Source organism: Herpailurus yagouaroundi, unplaced genomic scaffold (genome assembly GCF_014898765.1).
Source record: "Herpailurus yagouaroundi ecotype Mexico unplaced genomic scaffold, PumYag 141, whole genome shotgun sequence".
Taxonomy (NCBI): Eukaryota; Metazoa; Chordata; class Mammalia; order Carnivora; family Felidae; genus Herpailurus; species Herpailurus yagouaroundi.
In genome coordinates this window covers 3,263,734-3,287,370 of record NW_024412396.1, presented here as the reverse complement: position 1 = coordinate 3,287,370, position 23,637 = coordinate 3,263,734, and the positions used below count along the sequence as shown (strand labels likewise).

The following is a 23,637-nucleotide window of genomic DNA, read 5'->3' as shown; positions in this document are numbered from 1 at the left end:
TTAGTTCAGTCCCTGCGGCTGTTTCAACTTTTCCACTTTCTCTCCAACTGCTTTTGGCGGGGGAGGGGGGGGAGGTGCTTTTCCCACATTCTCCCCACCGGCTCAGTCCTTTCTCCACGTGCAAAAACTGCCCCTGTCTTCCATGGCTTCTCTCTCCCCCAGTTCACCTCTCCGCACCGTGTACCTGGTGAGTTCTGTGGTTCAGGTTGTGCAGATTATTGTGTTAATCCTCAAATCAGTTTTCTAGGTGTGCAGGATGGTTTAATGTTGATCTGGCTGTATTTCATGCACGCGAGACACACAAAAAACTTCCATGCTGTTCTGCCATCTTGGCTCCTCCCTGGCCCATTTTTAATTGGGTTGTTTGTTTTCTTACTGTTGAATTTTAAGAGTTCTTTGTATATTTTGGATAACAGTCCTCTATCAGATGTGCTTTTGCAAATATTTTCTCCCAGTGGGTGCCTTGTCTTCTAATTCTCTTGATATTGTGTTTTGTGGAGCAGAAATTTTTATTTTAACTAAGTCCACCTTATTGATTATTTCTTTCAGGGATCACTCACTCCCCACAAACCATGTTGACCTTGAAATATTAAAAATGTAAACTTTCGCTTCCCAGGAAATTGTATAAGACGTTTTTTTTCTTGGTTCTTCTAGTTAAGGTTCAAACCCTAAATTGAAAAGCAACAACAACAACAAAACTAATTGGCTAGAAGTATAAAGGAAAATATTTTAAAATGCCAGCAATTTTTCTGTTCTGTTAAAGGTGCAAGTTAGAATTCATCTTTGGGAAGCAGAGGGCTTGCTTGTTTGATGTTGTGAAAAAATTTCAGTGGGCTTTTTGATTCTGCGAAGCCAGGCTAAAATACCATTCTGGAGTGGAGAGGTACAAGAGAGCAAAGAAACAAACTTAAGCAAGTAACTCTGCAGTTTGTTTTCCTTGTGGGTAGACTTCTTATTGCAGACGACCATATTTGGTGGAAAGCTGGCCTTAAACTTAGATTTTCTTTTTCACTGGGCTCGGAGGAGCTAGAAGGTCTAGTTCCCAGGCAGAGAAATCATTGGCCCCTGCAACTGTACTGCAGGTGGGCGGGGTGGGGGGTGGGGGTGCAAAGAAGAGCACTGGTCAATGGGTAATCTCCTCTGAATGGTTAACCTAGGGAATCTAGAGAAGATGCAACTAGTTACTAGTTTACATTTTCTTTTCTGCAGTGTTACTGGATCTTGTTTTCATAAAAAGCATAGTTTTGTGAAATTATACCTGAGGAATAATTTTGTGTTATATCTGAGGAATGTAATAGTGGACAGAGACACAGACTTGGAAGAAAGTGATTTGAGGGGAGAATTATCTATGTGGAGAAGCTAGTGATAATATGAAAAGACGGACCTGTGGCAGAGATGGGCAGGAGTCCAGACACAGGCAAGGGGGACAAGGGACAATTGGGATGGATTTGTGGCATCTTTAAGCATTCTTCGGGCATAATCAGAAATATTTAGGAAGGTTTTGGAAACCTGGTAAAAGATGGGATTTTTCTATAAGTAAGCAGGATGGGGATTCAGGGTTCTCATACCAAGGGAAGCATGATCCCTGGTAGCTAGAGAAGGTAGGAATATCTGGGTTACATCTAAAAATAATTGCTTAATTACCCAATAGTGGGCCATATGCTGGTAGATTATTGGTGCCTAAATTTGGCAGCAAAGGTAGCTTTGGGTTGGGGCACAGCAGATGTCAAATGGATGTAACAGATGAAGAGAGATATGAAAAATGTTTCCTTACTTCCCACCTCTGAAACATGATGGGTACATTAAGGAACATGCTATGGACTCAGAAAACAAGGTTCTAAACTCTCCCCTGCTTTTACTCCCAATCAGTGTATAACCTTGACCATGTTCTCTGATCTCCTACCCATCAATTTCCTCATCTGTTAAAAGAAGTAAAGAGTGATGACAAATATTCTGGAGTCTTATCCCATCCCAATGGTCTATGATGCTAACAGTAAGTAGGAAAACAAAACAAAACAAAACAACAAGGCAGACTTTGTCTTTTGGGTGAGGCAAACACGGCCACAGGGGTAGAGATTTCAAACTCTAATATTTCAGAGGGGTCAGGCAGGTATTCTAAAAAATAAAATGGGCTGGAAATCTAGAGTTTTGTGGGGGTTTATGTGCTTTCTAAAATGTTGACAACCAATTCAACTTTTAAAACAATTGTTTGGGTCTACAAAACACATCTCATTGACATACTGCCAGTCTAGGGGTCTGTTTGAGGAAGGGAAAGGGGAGGAGGAGAAAGGAGGTGCCTGTGTACTAAGAGAGTGTGTCAGAGGGGGACACAGATCTAGTTTTAGAGGAAGGAAGAGAATCTGTGTTCTTCTGTTATAGCTTGTAAATAGGTAGTATTGGGAAAACTTCCTGTCTTCCACTGCTCAGTCTCAGGCACAGAGGGTGTGAATATTTGTTTTCTACTGCAAGGATGTTTGGAGTTGATGGCATGAATCATGTTCTTGACATCTTATACTTTCAAATATTTGAATTTATATTAGATAATAACCCACTGTAGTGGTCAAATGTCCTAGAACTTGTCTCAGGGCAACTAATACAAATGTCTTCTAGTGTCTCCCCTAGAGAAGAACTCTACTGGCCCCAATCCTTATGTCCATACACACCCAATATACAGAGATACTCCTTTCTCATAGTCCACGGAGACTTTGGCACTGTTACAGTTACTCCTTCAGATATTGTGACACGTACTAGGTCATTGTACCTGAAAGCCCTTGGGATTACCATTTCATCTTTCAGAATCACCTAAAAATGTATTTTGGTTTATATGAATGTGGCCCATAAAACAAATACAAAGAAGAGGTTCAGAGTGGTTATCCTCTTCCTGTCCCTTTTCACTATCGTCAGTGCTTACTCCTGTCACCTTTCTTACCTCTGCAAAGCCTCACTGGCCATTCCCCTATGTGAAGAAGCTGTACTTCCATCTGATGGGAAAGGCATGTGGCTGGAAAGAGAGCCTGGACTTCCTGCCTTCTTTCATAACAGCAACAGAATGAACTAAAATATCTCCAAGGGAGAAGTCATGAGCACGTGGGACCACCTGCTCTGCTTGGCACTGGGATTCCTGAAACATCTTACCTTAGTAGGATTACTACCAGTCTGAAGTCTTTAGCTCAGCAGGCCCAGGTCCTCACTGTCCTCTTACTCATGATGTTCAGACCATTGGCAAATGCCCCGGCTTTTAAATTTACTGAAATGGATTTGTGGCAGGATATTTTGCTCCCGTAAATTTACCAACTAAAGGGTTGATGATGTCATGTCAGCCAAGTCAGAGCGTTTTACCCCTGAGAACCTAATTCTAATCAGAAATTTGTTTGGGAAATATGAACTTACTATATGGGATTGGATTATTTTAGGAGACATTTTGTTCAAATTGAATGCCAGTTTGTCATCCATTTCAAGTAAGAGATTTTCCATGGGGGCCACGTGTTTCTATTGTCTTCCTCCTTACAGAATGCTTGAGAATCTTGTGCATTTTTCCCACTATCAACCATGTCTTTCAATACTTCATAACTTGTTATAATTTTTCAAGTTTGTATATAAAAATTTGGGTTGTACTTAGATTTGCCACTTTGTGACATGTAGAATGGCCCCTTAAACCACAATGTGGTACTTCAGTTCATAGTACATTACTACATTGCTGTTAATGCTTTCCACTTGCCTCACTTCCATACATTGAAGAAATTAGTCCTTTTATTGTCTGCGTTTTGAATAGTCTGTCTCAGTTTGTTTTGTCATTACCAACTAGAAATTCTACATTTTTTCACAAATTGGCCAGTCTTTCGTGGCTTGGAAGATTAGATATTTTAGTCTTGAGATCATTGATTAAAATGTCTTCAGTGAAGGGAGAAAAGGAGAGTTGTTGAGACAGTTTGCTCTGGAAGGGCTGAACAAAGAACAATGAACAGGGACCTCCAGGTCCCTGACCAACTAGGCAGGCCATTCATCATCCAAGAATCTTACCTCATGACACTTCTCTGTCTATATCAAATTGACATCCAAGAGTATTGTTTGAAGAACTGTCCGCTGGGAGAACATCCCTCACCACTGTCCTGAAGGGCGACACAGTGAGGTGGTGGTCACCAATATATCACCTGGCCTCCATAATGCTTCTCTACAGCAGATGTTCTCCCCCTCTAACAGAGTACCATGATGGTATTTTGGATTCCCTGGTTCAGTGTCAGCTCGCCCCTTGAATTCAATAGCTCTCAAAAGTTGTGGGTATTCCCTTTTTGTCAGTGCCTTTTTTTTTTCTTTTTGTAAATGGTTGCAGTTCCTACTGGGGAAGAATTTAGGAAATACTTATGTATGTTTGCATGCTATGGCATGTCTTTCCACAATGGGTCATCCCTTCAATCAATGGGCTTTGGGTCTAGAAACTAATAAGTGATTGTGATTTTTCGCTGTGGTGATTGCTCAACAGTTCTTCCCTCTTCCTTCCTCCACCCCACCCCACCCTCCCTGCTGAATTATACAGGACAAATAACACTGTACTTGGATGTTTATCTCTATTGACCACAGGACACTATAGCTATTAGCTATTGACGCAGAACTCTCAGTCAAGCCCCGTTAGTGACTCACACTTTGGCTTGGGATGCTAGGTGGTAGTTCTCTGGCCTCATGTAATACTCTGTTCTCAAATTCCCACGTATCAGAGCCTCTGAGTCCTTTCTCAGTACTGGCCAAGCAGTTCCAGCATCTTCACCACACTTATTGTAGGCTAATTGTCATGTCCAAGCTTCAAGGAGCCATCCCAGCAATGTATAGAATCAGCACTAGGTGACCTTGCCAGGATGTTAAATCTGAGTTATGGAAGAGTGCTCCCAAATCCATAAACTGCCCCCTGTCCAACGTTGTCTTTCTCCTCTTGGTCCAACACCCTCAAGAGCCACTTATACATAGTCTCCCAGATTATACTGTGGGAGGCTGGGGCTTGAGCCACTGGGATCCACTGAATCTCCACTCAAAAGCTGGGAGCAGGATCAGTTATCCACCAGCTCCCTTCCCCATGGATTAAGGGTTGTCCCAGGGCTTGTTAACCTCCTTGCAGTTTCAGACTACCCATGAGTCCCATGCCACAGCATTAGGAACACACTGGGAAGAGAGCAAGAGGGATGTGGTGCAGCTGAGGGAGGTGGTGTCAGTTTACACCTGCATGACACTTATTCCTGCAGCAACGGAAAGAATAAAGGGGAGTTAAGAGCTTGTGTCCAGCTCTCTGGCACTTTGTGGTTATCTTTATACTTAAAAAAATTTTTTTTAACATTTATTTATTTTTGAGATGGAGACAGAGCATGAGTGGGGGAGGGGCAGAGAGAGAGGGAGACCCAGAATCTGAAGCAGCTCCAGGCTCCAAGCTGTCAACACAAAGCCTGATGTGGGGCTCACGACCCATGAGATCGTGACCTGAGCTGAAGTCAGATGCTTAACCGACTGAGCCACCCAGGTGCCCCATCTTTGTACTTAAAAAAATTTTTTCTTTAATACGTATTATTTAAAAATACCTAAATGTACTATAAAATAATAGATTCTTTAATATTTTTCTCCTGTTACTTAAAATTTAAGTACTTTCAAGTACTTGAGAAATACTCCAGACACTTTAGACCAAGGATCTATTGGAGGAGACTCTTATATCATCACAAGCACACCCCATATTATGCTCAGTTAAAAAAATATGGTGAGGGGCGCCTGGGTGGCGCATTCGGTTAAGCATCCGACTTCAGCCAGGTCACGATCTCGCGGTCCGTGAGTTCGAGCCCCGCGTCAGGCTCTGGGCTGATGGCTCAGAGCCTGGAGCCTGTTTCTGATTCTGTGTCTCCCTCTCTCTCTGCCCCTCCCCCGTTCATGCTCTGTCTCTCTCTGTCCCAAAAATAAATAAATGTTGAAAAAAAAAATATGGTGAAAGCAAAGGGAAGCAAGACTATGTCGTTCTTTGTCCCATATTATATGACCACAAGAATTCTAGAAAATCAACCTGATTCTATCAGACCTGGGGGGGGGGTGCTCTGGCTTCCCCAGAAGCTGCTAACAAACCAGGAAATAGAGGAGAGTTCATACCTCTTGGGGTGAACTTGGACCAGTAAGAGACAGGAGCTGACGGATAAAGTTGTGTCCTTTCTGTCCCAGACAGATGGTTCTGAAGCATTGTGATTCTCTGCAGCCTCTCCCAATTGTCGTGCATGACTGAGCAACTGTCAATGTTCTCTGTGAGGCTGTGGACAGTTCTGCAACACACCGTCTTGAGTTTGCTTGCCCTCCGTCCCCCGTTCACTGCCCTTTGTCCTTCACTTTCTCTGCCTTGCCATTCAATAAAGTGTTAGCATGTAAGCTTTGCCTTGAGTTCCAATTTCTAAGGCTCCCATCAAGACATAGTGGGATAATAGGTATTGGCTGGGATTTGGATTCTCAACATAATGACAAAGCACAATCACAGCCTTCATGTTCTGTCCTGCTCAGTTCTGTCCTGTGAGTTTCAGATGCCCAAAAAGGCAGAGAGGTACTAGATGGTCAGTGCTTCTGTACCTCCAAGGGCCAGGCTCACAGTGGGAGCTCAGCCTAGCCAGTCTCAGTCTAGCTCAGGCCTCTGGGGTTTGCCTTCCTACAGTGGAGACCAGTAAGGATCTTTTCTCTTGATTATATTCAGGGAGGAAAAGCCAGACCAGAACCACAGAGATGGCCTTCTAATCAAGTTAAAAGGGAGGCAGAGGACTAAGATTACTAACCACATTTTGTCTCAGGCATGGAGAAAGCATAACCAGGCCAGTGTGTATGGCAGGGGATGGGGAGGAGTGACTTGCTTCCTCCCGAGCCAGAACTTCATGCCTCTAGAAATGACCACAGTCCTTGGTGTCACCTGATGTCATTCTTCTCTTGACATCACAGCAGTTAGCTGGTGGATTAGGACCAGCTAGCTGGTAGATTTGGATGTGGCAGCACAAATGGGAACTTTGAGAGTACAGGGCCTACATCCCAGGCATAACTGGTCTCTTCCTGCTTTTGGTTCAGTCTGACCCTGACTGGAAACAGCATAAGGTATAATAATTTAAACAACTTGAACAGATACCATATGTTTGAACAGATACCAAATCCACTCTTATGTGGATTCTGAGAAACTGAACAGAAGACCATGGGGGAGGGGAAGGAAAAAAAAAAGTTAGGGAGGGAGCCAAACCATAAGAGACTCTTAATAACTGAGAATAAACTGAGGGTTGTTGGGGGGTGGGAGAGAGGGGAAATTGGGTGATTGGCATTGAGGAGGGCACCTGTTGGGATGAGCACTGAGTGTTGTATGGAAACCAATTTGACAATAAATTTCTTTTAAAAAATTAAAAAAAATTTTTTTTCAACGTTTATTTATTTTTGGGACAGAGAGAGACAGAGCATGAACAGGGGAGGGGCAGAGAGAGAGGGAGACACAGAATCGGAAACAGGCTCCAGGCTCCGAGCCATCAGCCCAGAGCCTGACGCGGGGCTCGAACTCACGGACCGCGAGATCGTGACCTGGCTGAAGTCGGATGCTTAACCGAATGCGCCACCCAGGCGCCCCAAAAAAATTTTTTTTAAATAAAAATAATTTAATCAACTTGAGCCTTTCCCATCAGTTCAATTCAATCAACTAATATTTATCAAGTGGCCAGTCTTTGATGACCAAGTTATCATACTCAGTACCCTAGGCCTAGCACATGCTCAGTGCATCCGTGAATGGCTATTGTTAAGGCAGGGGAGATGGGGGAAGGGGTGGTGGAGATGAGACAGATCCGCAGGGGCTCCCCTAGGGTGGGAAACTCCTGGGGGAACAAGAGGGAATCTGGAACACTAAGGAACTTGCAGGATGGTGAGTGAGCTTACTGTGTATTCTCAGCAAGAAGAATGCCCAGAATCCTGGCTCCAGAAAGCTATTGCCGCTAATACCTGCCTGGCTCTTCTGCAGACAGCTGTATCTCAGCATGCCCCCTGAATTCACCTTCCTCCTCTGAATCTCCTTCCTCTCTTGGGCTCATTTTCCACCATCTTCCCTGTGAGACCTCTGAGAGAGTAACAAAATAAACTCCCTGCTACTGTGTATGCTTATGTCTTCTATGGTGACTTGTTATGTGTTTGCACAATGACGTGGCTGTCCTGTGCGGCCATGGGTTCAGGCCATACCCCTCTGGTGTCACTGAGAGCAGTGGCTTTGGGTATTTACGTCAATTATCAGGGAGGCTCTGGGCCCTGCAAAGGGATGCCCTAGGGAGTACTTAGGTGGGGGAGAAGAAAACTCCTTTCTCTTTCTGGACCTTGGTCTCTTGGGCCCGGGCTTTGAAGAGTCTAGTCATACTTGAGATCACTACCAGGCCGAGGGAAAGAAGGCCTGTGCCACATGGGAATTATGTGTGTGGTAGATCCATATCTGAGACTTTCAGGCAGTTTGACATTTGAGAGGGAAATAGAAGCTGGCAGAATTACAAAGCCACCACATTGGCCTGGGCTTAATTTGCTCTAGGGATTCTGCCCTAATACATGAGGAGCCATGGGCTTTGATGGCATCCTGAGTGCATTCCACCCTTGATATGGGTATATGGTTTAATTTATTTGCACCAAGTTTTCTTGGTCAACTTGGTGTCATCCCTGTCCCTTTCCCCGTTGTCTTCGGCACTGTAGGGAAGTCTGGAGCTCCGTTCTCCCCTATCACTTTCCTATATGCCTCTGAGTTACAGTTTGCCGATTAAAGGTACACACAGGACATTTGGAAGGCAGAAGACAAGTCAGTGTCTCTGTTGGCCATTGTGAACAGATGCTTGGACATATGGTAGACATATGATTTGCTGTAGCCTCCAGCTACCTCCTAAGAAGCACCTGCTTTGGTGTAGACAGCTGGATTACTGTCAGCAGCTTCCCTAGGCTAACCCCCTTCCTGATTTCATGAACCAGCCACAGTCTCCATATTGCTTCCCCACACCTTCCAACCATTGTGCAAGCTTCTAAGACCTTTCTCCTTGGGATACAGAGGTGCTTCTCCTCTCCCGAGAGCCCTGACTAATGACCAATGCTGCAGTGCCCCCTTGCCTTCCACGAGGGTGGTCCCAGGGTGGTAGAGGGCAACCCTCACTCCTGACAGATTGATTAATATAGCAGGCCAGGCAGCTTCTGGATAATTCCTCCAGCTCTGTGACCAGAGGTCCTTCTTGTACAATGACAGTCACTTCTAATGGAACAAGGCAACTAGAGTCAGTTCCTACTGCCTCTCCTCTCATAGCCTTCTTTGTTTTGCTGGATCCCAGCCTGACTGAGGCCCTCTACTTAAGATGGGCTGATTGGCTGATGCGTGATGTGGCTGTCTGTAGTCTAAGATTACTGCAGTGGATGATACCGAAGGAAAGGGACAGACGGCCACTGCTAGTGTCTGGGTGGGATGGGGACTGCTTCTTTGAGAGAACAGGTGTGAATGTATGTGTCATGCAAGAACCCTTGTCCATTATCACGGGCCCACAATTCCTTTCTAAATATTTATTTATTTATTTATATATTTTATTATTTATTATATAATAAAATTATTATGTATTTATTATATTTATTTATATATATATTTACCCAAACATATGGGTAAGTTGGCCTTGGGGGCCAAAGGAAAACATAGGGATGCAATGACTCAGTGCCTTGTCACATTGTAAGGACCATTGTGGCAGCACCCAGCATTCTCAGACAGCAGTCTAAGGCAAGCACTGGTGACGACGCCTGACAGCTTTGGCCAACCAGAGGATGTTCAGCTTGGGAGCAAGGGAGGCCAGAAATGCTGGGGGAGTCTTCAAACAAGGGTGAATGGGCTGGGGGGATAAATACCCCCATCTGCTTTACCTTTCACTGAGGACAACTCTGGGTCATATTCCATCTCTGCAGCATACCCCATGAGAGGTTCTCATGGGGACTGAGCCCCAGTAGCTAAGGTTGCCAGATTTAGCAGATAAAAATACAGAACATCCAGTTAAATTTTAATTTCAGATAAATGATAAATATCTTTTTTGTAAAATTATGTCCCTTGCAATATTTGGAACACGCACATACTAAAAACTTGTTTATGGTTTATCCAAAATTAAAATTTAACTGAGAGTTCTGTATTTTATCTGGCAAAACCTACCAGGAGCCCAAAGCAGTTACTTGCTCATTGGGGCACCCTGTCTTTCTTCCTTTCCGTGACCCACATCACTTGTCGGTTCTTCAGGGAAGTCACCTCTCTCCCTCAGTCCTGCTCTCAAGAGTGTGATCAGATGGCTTCTGCCAGACCAATGCTATGGCTCTGGGAAGTCTCTGAAATGAAAGCCTCGGGGATGCCTTGTATTGACAACTTAACTTTCTGGCAACTATTAGAATAATTGCTTAAGATAGGAAGTTTGATGACAGGAGAATAAAGATGCATTTTTTGTAGACCTGAATTTGTTGCCTGAATTTTATATATGTTTGTATTGGCTTTTGAGTCTTCACAAAACCACTATGGCACAGGAACTTATATTTGCCACTCTTACCCATGGCCATTTAAGAATGCCAAGTGATTTGCCCAAGGTCATAGTTAGCAAGTGGTAAATCCAGGATTCGAGCCCAGGCCATCTGCCTCCAGAGCCTGTGGTCACATCCACTGGTAGCCAAGTGAGGGGAGACTGGAAGGCAGGAGGGGCCCAGTTAAGAGATGGTTTTATTTCTACCACCAAAAACTGTTTAGGGTCCCCATTGAAGCAGGGGCAGCAGGGATCCAGGGTACATTTCTCTGGTTTGGTCTGTGAGGTTTAGTGACTGATTGGTTCCAAGAGTAACTACCTCCCAGCCTGATTTGTCATCCTGTCCCCTGCCTTCTGCCAACACCACCCTCCAGTGGCACTGACCTTTTTTTTTTTTTCTTCTTCTCATAATCGAAAGACTTCACGCAAGGCTGCATATTCCGTTCCCCTGCCTAAAAGTCTCTTTGTGTCCCCCTTCCTTGTCTGCCTTACACTTTCATCTTTCAAGCCTCAGCTTATTATTTTTTTGTTGTTGTAGCAAGATACATAGAACATAAAATTTACTATAGTAATGATTAAGTTTTTTAAAATTTCAGTATAGTTGACATACAGTGTTACATTCGTTTCAGATGTACAACGCAGTGATCAGACAAGTCTCTGTTATGTTGTACTCACATATGGTGTAGCTGCCATCTGTCACCATGCAAAGTTATTCAAAAATCATTGAGTCTCTTCCCTATGCTGTGCCTTTCATTTCCATGGCTTGTTCATTACATGACTGGGAGCTTGTGTCTCCCACTCCCCTTCTCCATTTTGTCCATCCTCCCACTTCCTTCTGGCAACCATTGGTTCTCTGTATTTATAGGTCTGATTCTGCTTTCTGTTTGTTTGTTTGTTTTGTTTTTTAGAGTCCACATATGAGTGAATTTATATGGTATTTGTCTTTCTCAGTCTGACTTATTTCACTTAGCATAATCCCCTCTAGGTCGAACCATGCTCTCACAAATGGCAAGATCTCATTGTTTTTTTATGGTTGCTGTTGTAGCATGATTCTTAGGTGTTTGGTTCAGGGGCATGAAGTATATTCACATTGCTGTGTAACCATAACCCCCGTCCGTCTCCAGAACTCTTTCGTCTTCCCACACTGAAGTCATTCCAAGACCGTCCCTTTTCTATATCTTTCAACTCAGCTACGAACTGGCATATTTTCCAACCTCATAATGACTCACCTTGGGTCACTGTGGGAGAACAATGGTGGCATGACACAGGCCATTCTCAGGAGTAATTCTTTTCCACATCCCTACAATATTACCTCCCTTGTGGGTTTGTCTCCCTTTCTTCACTACCCTCACCTTTCCTTATTTTCAAAACTCACCTCTCCAAATGATGGTCCCAATCATCATGGTTTCTCACCCTTTTGAGTCAGTCTTGTAAGCAAGAGCCACACCTGTCCTGGTGAAGAGAATCTTTTCTGGCTCCAGCAGATCCACATCCTGGCCCAGGGGGTCTATGCTGCATGGAGCTGCGGTTCCACCATGGCACCCGTTCTTCTCCCACAGTCCTTTCTGGCCACCCACCTGTTCCATGCAGAGACAGGGAGTCTGGGTATGAATGCTTGATTGCTCCTTTTTTCTCTCAGGGGTCATGCCTCTGCTCACTGTGCTATATCTGTATTACAAAACTAGCTTATGGGGCACCTGAGTGGCTCAGTCAGTTAAGCATCAACTTTGGCTCAGGTCATGATCTCACAGTTTGTGACTTTGAGTCCCACATTGGGCTTTGTGATGACAGTCCGGAGCCCACTTCAGATTTTGTGTCACCCTCTCTCTGCCCCTCTTCAGCTTGTGCTCCCTCTCTCAAAAATAAATAAATAAACATAAAAAAAAAAAAAAAAGAATTAGACTACATCCTAAAAACATCCATTTACAAAAAAACAAAATAAAACCAGCATAAATCCCTATGCAAACTCCTTATTTATTTTTGTTCATTATTCTATGCAGGAGATTTATTTTCTCCCCCTGAAATTTCCAAAGATTCTTTCACTGAGGCCTATCACATAATAGATGCTAAATAAATGTTGAATGAAAGAATGACTAAATGGCATTGTTCATAAAAATTTCAGTTGCTTAACATCTGTAGGCCCCCACAAAGAAGAATCTTTTGGCTAGTCATTTGTTTAATGTTTGAGTATCTACAATTGTGCCAGTATCAGAAGGAAAGGTAAATTGCATCAAGTTTATTTCTTTTTTTTAAATTTTTATTTATTGAGAGAGAGAGAGAACACAAGAGCATGAGCGGGGGAGAGGCAGAGGGAGACAGAGAGAGAATCCCAAGCAGGCTCCACACCCAGTGCAGAGCCTTATGTGAGGCTCAGTCCCATGACTCTGGGATCCTGACCTGAGCCTAAATTAAGAGTCTGATACGGACTCTTGATTTTGGCTCAGGTCAGGATCTCATGGTTCATTGGGATCAAGCCCCCCATGGGGCTCTGCACTGACAGTATGTTTTCTCTCTCTATCACTCTCACTCACTCTCTCTCTCTCTCCCCCTCTTAAATAAATAAATAAATAAATAAATAAATAAATAAATAAAATGTTTTCACTGAAACAGTGTTTTTTTCACCTTTTTCCTTCTTTTTTTTTTAATTTTTTTTTCAACGTTTATTTATTTTTGGGACAGAGAGAGACAGAGCATGAACGGGGGAGGAGCAGAGAGAGAGGGAGACACAGAATCGGAAACAGGCTCCAGGCTCTGAGCCATCAGCCCAGAGCCCAATGCGGGGCTCGAACTCACGGACCGCGAGATCGTGACCTGGCTGAAGTCTGAAGCTTAACCGACTGCGCCACCCAGGCGCCCCTCACCTTTTTCCTTCTGCTTCCTCCTTTACCTCAACCCAGAGAAAGAAGTACATTTTCTACTGCAACCCACCCCACACACACATCCACGCTCCCCATCCCTACCCCCCCACCCCTACACACCCCACCCCACACATATCCCCTCCTGTACAGCCACCTCACACACACCCCTACCCCCACCCTTCACCCCCCCAGCCCTACCCTCACCCTCCACACCCCCCAGCCCCCCTCACACACACAACCACACACACCTACACCAAGGAAACAAACATTTCACAAAACAATTTTCAGCTTCACTACAGTTTCACTTAACTTGGATATTTTCTATTCTATTTCATTTCTTAGAAATAAATGTGAATTGAGACCTACTACATTAGTTTTATGACCCACTACTGATCAAGACCTACAATTTGAAAAACACTGTTCTAAAGTTACTTTAAAAATGTTAGTGGAAGACTGCTTAATATATTTAATATAAATGCCATACCTAGGAATATTTAAAATTTTGAATATATTAAATTCTAGAAAAGTGTAATGATGTTGGGGTGGGTGAAGGAAAGAAAGATCAAACCCATCACCCTTGGGTTGTAGGGTTTAAATCTGGGAAGGGGAATAAGAATGGGAATAGAAGATAAATGGCACAGACAGGAAATAGATTGAAACACTGATAACTCCATTTCACAAATTCTGCTGATAACAGTTGGGTACATTCCTGAGTCAGGGGACCTAAAAATGTCTGATTCCCAGATGGTATCACCAGCACACTGTGAAACAATATGTTCTTTTAAATTTAATTCAATTTCATTTATTTTCATTGACAAAGTAATACATAAATACATTCTTGTCCTAAAAATTAAAATTATACAGAAAAAAGTTCCTCTTGATACTGTTTCTCTCCAATCACACTGACTTTTCAAGAATGATTTCAATTTGAAGATACTTCCAGACCTTTTCTTTAAAAAAAAAAAATTTTTTTTTTAAGTTTATTTTTGACAGAGACAGAGTGCGAGCATGAGCTGGGGAGGGCAGAGAGAGAGGCAGACACAAAATCCGAAGCAGGCTCCAGGCTCCAAGCTGTCAGCACAGAGCCTGACGTGGGGCTCAAACACAAACTGTGAGATCATGACCTGGGCCGAAGAGATCATCACAAAGCCTGAAGTTAACTGACTGAGCCACCCAGACGCCCTACTTCCAGACCTTTTCAAATACATTTGTGTTGTGCTGAAAATATACATGTACATGAATATATAGGAATATGTTAAAAATTTGTTATGATAACATTTTGTTTTGTAACTAGTTTTTTACATTATATGTCTTAGAGATTTTTCTGCATTAGTGCATATAGACATATGTCACTCTTTTTAATGTAATTATTGATATGTTTGGGCTTAGGTATATCATTTTATAAATGTGTTTTTGCTTGTTCTGTCTCCCCCTCTTTGCTGTGATGTTGTGATGTAAGAAATACAAAGTTGATCATCTTCCCCAGTTCTTGGCTCAGAGCTCCTAAAACTCTTGGGGGTCTCCATGGTGATAAGTGTCTTTTTGTGTGCTAATGAGATCACCCTTGGAGGCTGGGGACTGGTTGCCAGTGGAATTACCTAGTGTTTAGAGGATTGGAACTTTCAGTCCCACCCCACACCTGGAGGGGGATTGGAGGAAGTTGACTTAATCACCAGTGGCCAATGATTTAATTGATTGTGCCTACATAATGGGACTTTCATAAAAACCCTAACCAAAAGGGTTCAGAGAACTTCCTGGTTGGTGAATCCATGAAGGTGCTAGGTTGGTGGCATGCCCTGAGAGGGCATGGAAGCTCCATGCTCCTTCCCACATACCTTGCCCTCCCATTTGGCTATTCCTGAGTTGTCTCCTTTATAATAAACCAGTAATTGTAAAGTTTTCCCCTGAGTTCTATGAACTCTTACAGCAAATTTCTGAAACTTGGGAGAGGAATGTGGGAACCCCTGACTTATAGCCAGTCGGTCAGAAGTATGGGAGGGCTCAACTTGTGGTCTGCATCCCAAGTGGGGCAGTTTGTAGGACCAAGTCTTTAACCTGTAGGGTCTGCACTTACTTATTTGGGGTAGTTAATGTCTGAATTGAATTAAATTGTAGGATGCCCAGTTGGCATTCCCAGAGAATTGGAAAACTGATTGGAGACAAAACATCATATATTTTGTCAGAATGGTCTGCATGTGGAAGAAACTAGTTTTCTTACATTTATCTCCTTTTGAGTTATTTGAATATCTTTTAAATATTCTATTTCAGTTCCTCTATCATGATTTTGATTATATCTCCTTGTATTTTTTTTTTTTGGTTGCTCTAAGGATTACAAAATTCATAACTTCTTTTGTTCTACTTAAAATCATTATTTTACCACATTAATTGGAATGTAGAAAACTTACTACCTTACAAGACCCCTGCCCTCCTTACTTTATGCTATAGTTGCCTTATGTATTACTTGTATATACATGAAAAATCCCACTAAACAATGTTATGATTTATGCTTTCAGCCATCAAACATATTTTGCAGAATTCTTAAAATGTTTATTTACTCTTGAGTGAGAGAGAGAGAGAGTGGGGGGGTGGGGAGAGGCAGAGAGAGAGAGTGAGACAGAGAATCTGAAGCTCCATGCTGTCAGCACAAAGCCTGACGTGGGGTTATAACTCACAAACTGTGAGATCATGACCTGAGCTGAAGTCAGATGCTCAACCAACTGAGCCACCCAGGCACCCCAAACATATTTTGCAGAATTTAAAAGAAGAATAGTCTAATATATTTACACAGTATCTTTCCTGTTGCTCTTACTTCATTCCTGATGTTCCAGGTTTCCTTCTTACATAATTTATCTTCTGTCTGAAGAACTTCTTTCAAAATTCTCTTAGAGCCAATCTGCAGGCTGTGAATTCTTAGTTTTTCTTCATCTGAGAATATCTTTATTTCACCTTTGTTCCTGAAAGATGTTTTCACTGAAAACAGAATTCTGGGTTGATGGTTACACTCTTCAGCACTTTAAAAATGCTGTTTCACTTCCTTTGGCTCCATGGTTTCTGATGAGAAATCTATGGTTATTTGAGTTGTTGTCCCCTCTAGGTAATAAATACATTGTTTTCTTCTGGCTGCTTTCAGAATTTGTTTCTTTGTCTAGTTTACATCAATTGGATTATGATGTGCCTGAGTGTAGATTTCCTTGTTTGTTGTTTGCTGATTTCCTATTGGTGGATTCTCTCATCTTCCTGAATCTGTGGATTTATGTCTCTGGTCACATCTGGGAAATTTTTAGCCATTATTTCTTTAAACATTTTTTTTTTCCCCCTGGCACTGATCTCTTTCTCTTTTCCTTCCAGGACTGTCTTCAAGTTCCTTGATTCTTTCCTCTGTTATCACCATTCTGCTATTGAGTCCATCAACATGAGTTTTTAGTCTCCAGTTATTGATTTTTTGGTTCTAAAATTTCCATTTGGTTAATTTGCTTATTTGAGCTGCTGTATAGTGTTCATTGTATGAATACACACAATTTATTTATGCATTTATCTATTGATGGACAAAGATAAATGTTTCCAGCTTCCCTTTATTATGGTAATGTTGTAATTAACATACTATTTCATGCATATGTATGAAGAATTCTTTAGAGTATATGCCTCTAAATGGAATTGATGTGTCATAGGACGTACTACAGCCAGTTAGGCACCCCCCTCCTGGACTCATTCAGTCTCACTGTCTGCAGACCTAGGCCTCTGCTAAATGAGATACTGTCCTCCTCATCTCATCCCACACCAAGTTGGGTGAATACCCATCAGCTGCATGAAGGGTACTGCCAGTGTGTGAGGGCTGTGGCTGGGCAGTGGCTTCTCAAACAGCAGGTGGGTAGCAAATTTGGGCAGATGCACCACACCTCCTACACCCAGTCTGATGAGCAGGTACAACTTGACCTGCTCCAGGGTCCACAGTTCTGCCTGTGTTCTAGTCTATGGCCAGAAGATTCTCTGGGTTGAACTCTAATTCCAGCTTCTCGTTTCTGCCTTCTGATGCTCTGCTTGTGCCAAGAGATTTCCGGGTTATGACTAAACACGGCCCTGGCTTTACTCATCACTTCTGGACCCAGATAAAGTGCTGTATTGCTGTGCCACTGCCCAGAGGAACCAAGTGACACAATTACTAGTAAGAGGTGGAGGGAGATTATGCCCTGTGGGGCAATATTTAACCAATGAGAAAAATGTAAATATAACATAAACTGCATATATAATTTACAATTTTCTAGTGGTCATATTAAAAAAATTAAAAAGAAACAGATGATAATTTATAGAATTAAAGGAATACAAAATAAAATAAAAGAATACATGTTGTTTCACTTAATTTATCTAAAATATTATTTCAACATGTAATCAATATAAGAATTTTAATGGGGTACTTCACATTTATTTTTTTCATCTTAATTTTTTGAAATCTAGGATATATTTTATACTTACAGTACATCTCAATTCAGATGCTAAATTTCACCGGGAATACTTGGCATGTGTTTAGATTTAATAAAATCTATTGTTGAAAAAGTAGATTCACATACCCAAGCTGTTCCAAACACACCTAAAAGTTTTCCAATAACAACTTTCAGTTATAAGTTAAAATTAAAATTAATTAAAATTAAAAATTTAGTTTCTCAGTTAAACTGAGCACAGTTCAGGTTCTCAGTAGTCATGTGGTTAGTGGCTAATCTATTAGACAGTACAGTTTTAGACAAAGACTTAATTTTTAACTGTTTGGAAGGTAGTTTAGAACTTTCTGTATGAGAATAAGTGTTCTTTACATTGTGAGGCAAAAATTTACCAACAGAAGAATATGATATAATAACAATTTGAAATATTCCATCAGTTTTCTAGAGCTGCCATAATAAAATACCATGCTCTGGGTGTCTTAACAGAAATTTATTTCCTCACAGTTCTGGAAGCTTGGAAGTCCAAGATCAAGGCGCCAGCAGGTTTAGTTTCATTCAGAGGTCTCTCTCTTGGCTTGGAAATGGCAGTCTTCTCCCTGTGTCTTCACATGGTCTTTCCTCTGTGTGTATCTGTGTCCTAATCTCTCCTTATAAGGACACTATAAGTGACACTTATAAGTCACACTGGATTATGACTCGCCTCAAAGACCTCATTTAACTTTAATTACCTGTTTAGAGACCCTATCTCCAAATGTAGTCACATTCTAAGGTACTGGGGTTTAGAACTTCAAACTATGAATTTGGAGGGAGAACGCAATCCAGCTCATAAAAAATATCAGTCTGGGTTCTCTTCTCCTTTTGATTACCTCCATTCTGGCCATGAGACAAGATGTTGCCAGTTTTCCCAGTGTTATTAGTTATATATTGTTGCATAACAAATTACTCCCAAATTTAGTGGATTAAAAGAATATTTATTAGCTCACTGTTTCTGTAGGTCAATTTATCTGTGTAGTCTGCCTCATAATCTCTTGTGTTGTTGCGATCAGGATGACCACTGGGACTAAAAGGAGTTAAAGTAATGTGCTCCAAGATGGCTCACTCTCATGGCTATTGGGAGGAGGCCTCAGTTCTCACCACATGGCCTTTGCCGTAGGCTGCTTGAATGAATGACTTCACAATACGGCAGTTGGCTGGCTGCAGAATAAGTTATTCAAAGGAGAGTGAGCAGAAAGTGGCTCTACTTTTTGTGAACTGCTCTCCCAGTTTGCACATTGTCTTCCACTTTATTCCATTCATTAGGAGCAAGTTACTAAGCCCAGCCCACACTTGAAGGGTTGGGAATTCTGCTCTACCATTGGAGGGAAGGTGTGTCAATGAAACTATGAACATATTTTGAAACAGCACCTAGTGAGGAAGTAGAAATTAGGAAGGTTCAGTGAATAAAGCATCACATTTTTAGACTCTGGCTGATCATCCTGGTCTTAGACCAAGAAAAGATCAAAAAAGATGCAAGCCAATAGAATAGGCTAGAAAACTCCCATGAGCAGGTGTAAGAGAAGAATTTGGAGTAGAGAGGCAGAATGGGGGTGATGTAAACACCCTGTCCCTGCCTAGTCTAGAGAGAGGTAAACCAATTACCTGATAACATTCCCCTTAATGCTTAGGATCTGAGAATAGAGAATCAGGTCATACTTTTGATCAACAGGAAGACACCTTTGTGGCTATCAGGCCTGGAATCATACAGACAAATGGTGCTTTGCATTTCGGGCAAGTGAAGGCCAGACACAGTTCTATACTTTCCAAGGCCCTGGGCCAGGGCCAGGACAGGTAAGGAAAGGTACGAAGTTCCACTGGTCTAGGTTGAGTCACAGAAATTGAAAGAAGAGAGTCAGCAGGCCTTCAAGGGTGTCCTGGTTTGGACGAGGAATTAACTAGATGTTCATAGAATGGATGGTTCCTTCTATTGAAGGGTAAAAACATTTAAAGTTTTAAGTGGTGTCAAATTGTTTTCCAAAAATATTGTATTAATTTGTAGCCCATAACTGCCATATCTTTGCCAGCATTTGTAGTAGCAATCTTTTAAATTTTGATCATTCTAGGGGCACCTGGGTGGCTCTGTCAGTTAAGCTTCCGACTTTGGCTTGGGTCGTGATCTCACAGTTTGTGAGTTTGAGCCCCACATCAGGCTATTTTGTTCCACTAAACTATTTCTCTTCTCTCATGATGATACTGCTCTGTTTTAAATTCTAGAGCCTTCAATATGTCTGGTGTAATGGGGCACACAGACCTCCCTCCCACACACATACCTGTGTTCTTCTCTCTTAATGTTGTCTAAACTATTAGTGTGCCTTTTCCCTCCCACTGCCATTTTAGAACAGTCTAATTAAGTTCCCTAAAAATCCTGCTGAGGTTTCAATTGATAATGCATTGAATTAATAGACTAACGTGAGGGATAATTGATATCTTTACAATGTTAAGTTTTCTCATCCAGAAACATCTGTTTACACTCACCTTTTGTTCTATATCTTTTGATAAGGTTTTTTATTTGTTCCTATAAAGATTTTGTGCATATTTTGTTGTTTATTTCTAAATATTTTATATATATTTATTGATGTTGTCTACTTGATGTCAGTTTCCAAAAAATGTGTTAAGATCTCCTCCTATGTTTATGGATTTGCCTTTATTTATAGATAGGTTCTATACATCTGTATCTGTTTATATCTATCTATCTATCTATCTATCTATCTAACAGGATATTAAAATTGAGATTTTGATCAAGGCACCAAGATAATGCAGATGAGAAATTCCAAAGCCAGGTCACCATATGCAAATATTTTTTTAAAAATGTTTAATCAAAAACCTGTTCTGTGACTTTAAAAAGCTTTCTCCGAGTTTGAGGACATAAAAAAGGGATCAGAGTATGGGGAAGCAAATACTCCATTTCCGACGAGATTCGTGAAGATGTTTCTTTAAAAGAGATGATCCCTTACTGTTAATACCCAACCCACCCTGAATCTTAGGAAGAGGAAGGAGGTTCTTCATCTTTTTTTTTTTTTTTTTTTTTTTTGTAATTTAAGCAAGCACTGCTTTCCCTTAAAGCCTTGGCTTTCCAAACCTATCATGCAATCCCTTCCTCAAAGGGCTTTGTTTTAAATTTCCAGGTCATGTATGCATTAGATATCACAGGACCACAACTCAACTCCCAAAGCCTCATTGTGGCAGGAATGGGTGAAGGTAAACATATCTGATGTATGTGAAGGTAGCTTTTAGTGTGAGTCGCAATTTTCTTGCTACTGCATCAAGATAGTTGAGGTCATAGAAAGGCCAGGTTTTCGTTTTAAAAGTGTGATGGTGAAGGTGCTGGATGTATGTCACTGACTTGATTTAGGTACAAATGAGCTTCTGTCTAGATCATCAGAACACTAACTCACTGCACTTAAGTAGGAAGGCTAGAAGTTGGAATGTTTATGATCCTGTTCAAGCGGAAATAAAAAATGGAGAGTTTTGTCTTCCTTGCCCTTTTGACAAAGTGTTTCATACAGGTAGATTGGACTTCATGATGACTGAGTCACTGGGTGAGGTGAGAAGGGCTATTGTCTGCAGTGGGAGCTCTAGGGAGGTCAGTGAGAAGCAGACACATACAGTGAATTCCTTGCTTCCCCAGCATTCCCCATCAGGCTGAGAAGCTAGGGACAGGTTCCTGAGTGTTGGAGGCAGCAAGTCTCCCACACGGTTATTCTGGGAATACATTAGAGCCTGTAGCCACAGTACCGTTAACTCAAATGTTACTCCCATGTCCAAATGCCTCTACAGCAACATCCAGACTGGTGTTTGACCAAATATCTGGGTACCATGGCCTAACCAAGCTGACACATAAAATTAGCCATCACAGCGTACTAGTTGTGTTACTTAAGCTCTTCTGATTGCAAAGGACACTTTCACCCAATGTGGGATTTACCCCAGAACCAAGGTGGTTCTTGGATGGTGAGTCTTTTGCCCACTTTGCTAGATGGAATGTCCTTTGCTAGATGGAATGCGGGAATGTCTGATTGGTAGTGAGGGGCCTGGAGCAGAGACACAGGGAGAAGCAGATACAGAGTTCTCTGGAGCAGTGGTTCTCAGCTGGAGGAGCATGTCAGCAATGCCTGTAGAGCTTTGTATAGAGATGCTCAGGCGCATCCCTAGTCTTCCTGAATCATAGCCATATCCTGTTCCTTGATGATGCAGCCCCCATTAGAAGCAGGCTAGATTTGGACAGAAAAGGCATCTGACTCAGGTATTGTGAGAAGTCTCATTAAACACATTTGTACCTTTAATTCAAGAACGTTCACTACAATTGATGGACTATAGAGGTGTAGAAGAGGCAAAAATTGGGGGAAGGGTGCAGTCAAACATTAAGAAATCGATCAACATAATTTACCATGAAGCATAATAAAGGACAAACACTACATTATCTCAATAGATGCAGAAAAAAAGACAAAAGCCATGTCTCAGTATATACAGATTAAAGATACTTTGTAATCAAACACATTATATTTCTGCAGCAAAATATACCAGTATTCTCATTGAGTAGGATAGAGACTATAAATAGCTTTGCATCTGTTCATGTCAAGATTTGCTGCCAAATGAAAAAAACAACTTTCTTTTTGGATTTCAGAATAGTGGATAAGAGATTATAGCCCTGTATCAAAATAATAAAGAAAAACAGAAGATTGGGGATTTATAGAAATGCCCACTTAAAAAAAATAAAACCATAATGCTATGTTTTGATTTACAGTGAAAAATAATGTTTATTGATCAGTTTACTATCTTGGTAGGGACAAATCTATAAGGGAAGTTAGTTATAATCCAAAGGTTGTTTGGTGATCTTGGAATCAGATCTTACTGGCCAATGTTGTTAAAGGCAATACAGTAAAACCTTGGTTTGTGAGCATAATTCTTTCCGGAAACAGGTTTATCATCTAAAGCACTTGTATATCAAAGTGAATTTCCCCATAAGAAATAATGGAAACTGAGAGGATTCATTCCACAACCCAAAAATGTTCATATAAAAATGATCACAATACTGTAATATAATACAAAATAATAAAGAAAATACAAAATATAAAGAAAAACAAATTAATCTGCACTTACCTTTGGAAACCTTCATGGCTGGTATGAGGCAGACAAGAGTGAGGAGGGTTATTGTGTAGATAACTTTCATTATCACTAATGAAATCATTGCAGTCTATTGGCTCAATGGAATCTTTTTCTGCATGGGGGCCATTGTATATGCTCGCAGGGATGTTGACTACAGTACAGTATTAATAAACTCTTGTCACATACTGTATTTACTGTAACTTGCAATAAGGCAGCAGATGAAAGGGTCTCTATCTGCAGGCAGCCTGACCTAGAATGAAGTGCAGCATTCCTAAGCTCACTCTTATATGGAAAAGCAAAGGACAGCCCATAGGTGCTTTGAAGTGACAAAAAATACACTAGTGCCAGTTGTGGGCACCTTCCAACCTTCTGAAAAATCATTGATTTCTGCCAAACACCACAGCCTGAGACTGAGCATCTGAGCATGGTAGATGATCACCCACAATTCCTCAGAGAGAGAGAGAGAGAGAGAGAGAGAGAGAGAGAGGAGAACCGTTGGCTCAGTTGTGATCATGTGACATTTGGTGTCATATAACGACTCATATTACAAGATATCGCTCATTTATCAAGTTAAAATTTATTAGAAATGTTTGCTCGTCTTGCAGAACACTCGCAGAACAAGTTACTTGCAATCTGAGGTTTTACTGTATATCTTTTGTGACAATAAGGACACTGCTGCCC

The 23,637-nt window shown here is 41.6% G+C and overlaps 3 long non-coding RNA genes across 10 annotated transcripts in view; all 3 read left to right on the top strand.

The window, feature by feature from the left end:
• Window positions 1–23,637, top strand: part of LOC121031543 (uncharacterized) — a 222,481-nt gene that overhangs the window by 31,080 nt on the left and 167,764 nt on the right. The window lies entirely within an intron of this gene.
• The window catches only part of LOC121031546 (uncharacterized), a 135,188-nt gene that overhangs the window by 936 nt on the left and 110,615 nt on the right, over window positions 1–23,637 (top strand). The gene's annotated exons all lie outside the window — the stretch shown is intronic.
• LOC121031547 (uncharacterized) lies at window positions 2,888–23,274 on the top strand. The gene is made up of 3 exons (XR_005790777.1): window positions 2,888–2,899; window positions 20,257–20,262; window positions 23,099–23,274. It is a non-coding gene; the product is annotated as an uncharacterized LOC121031547 (long non-coding RNA).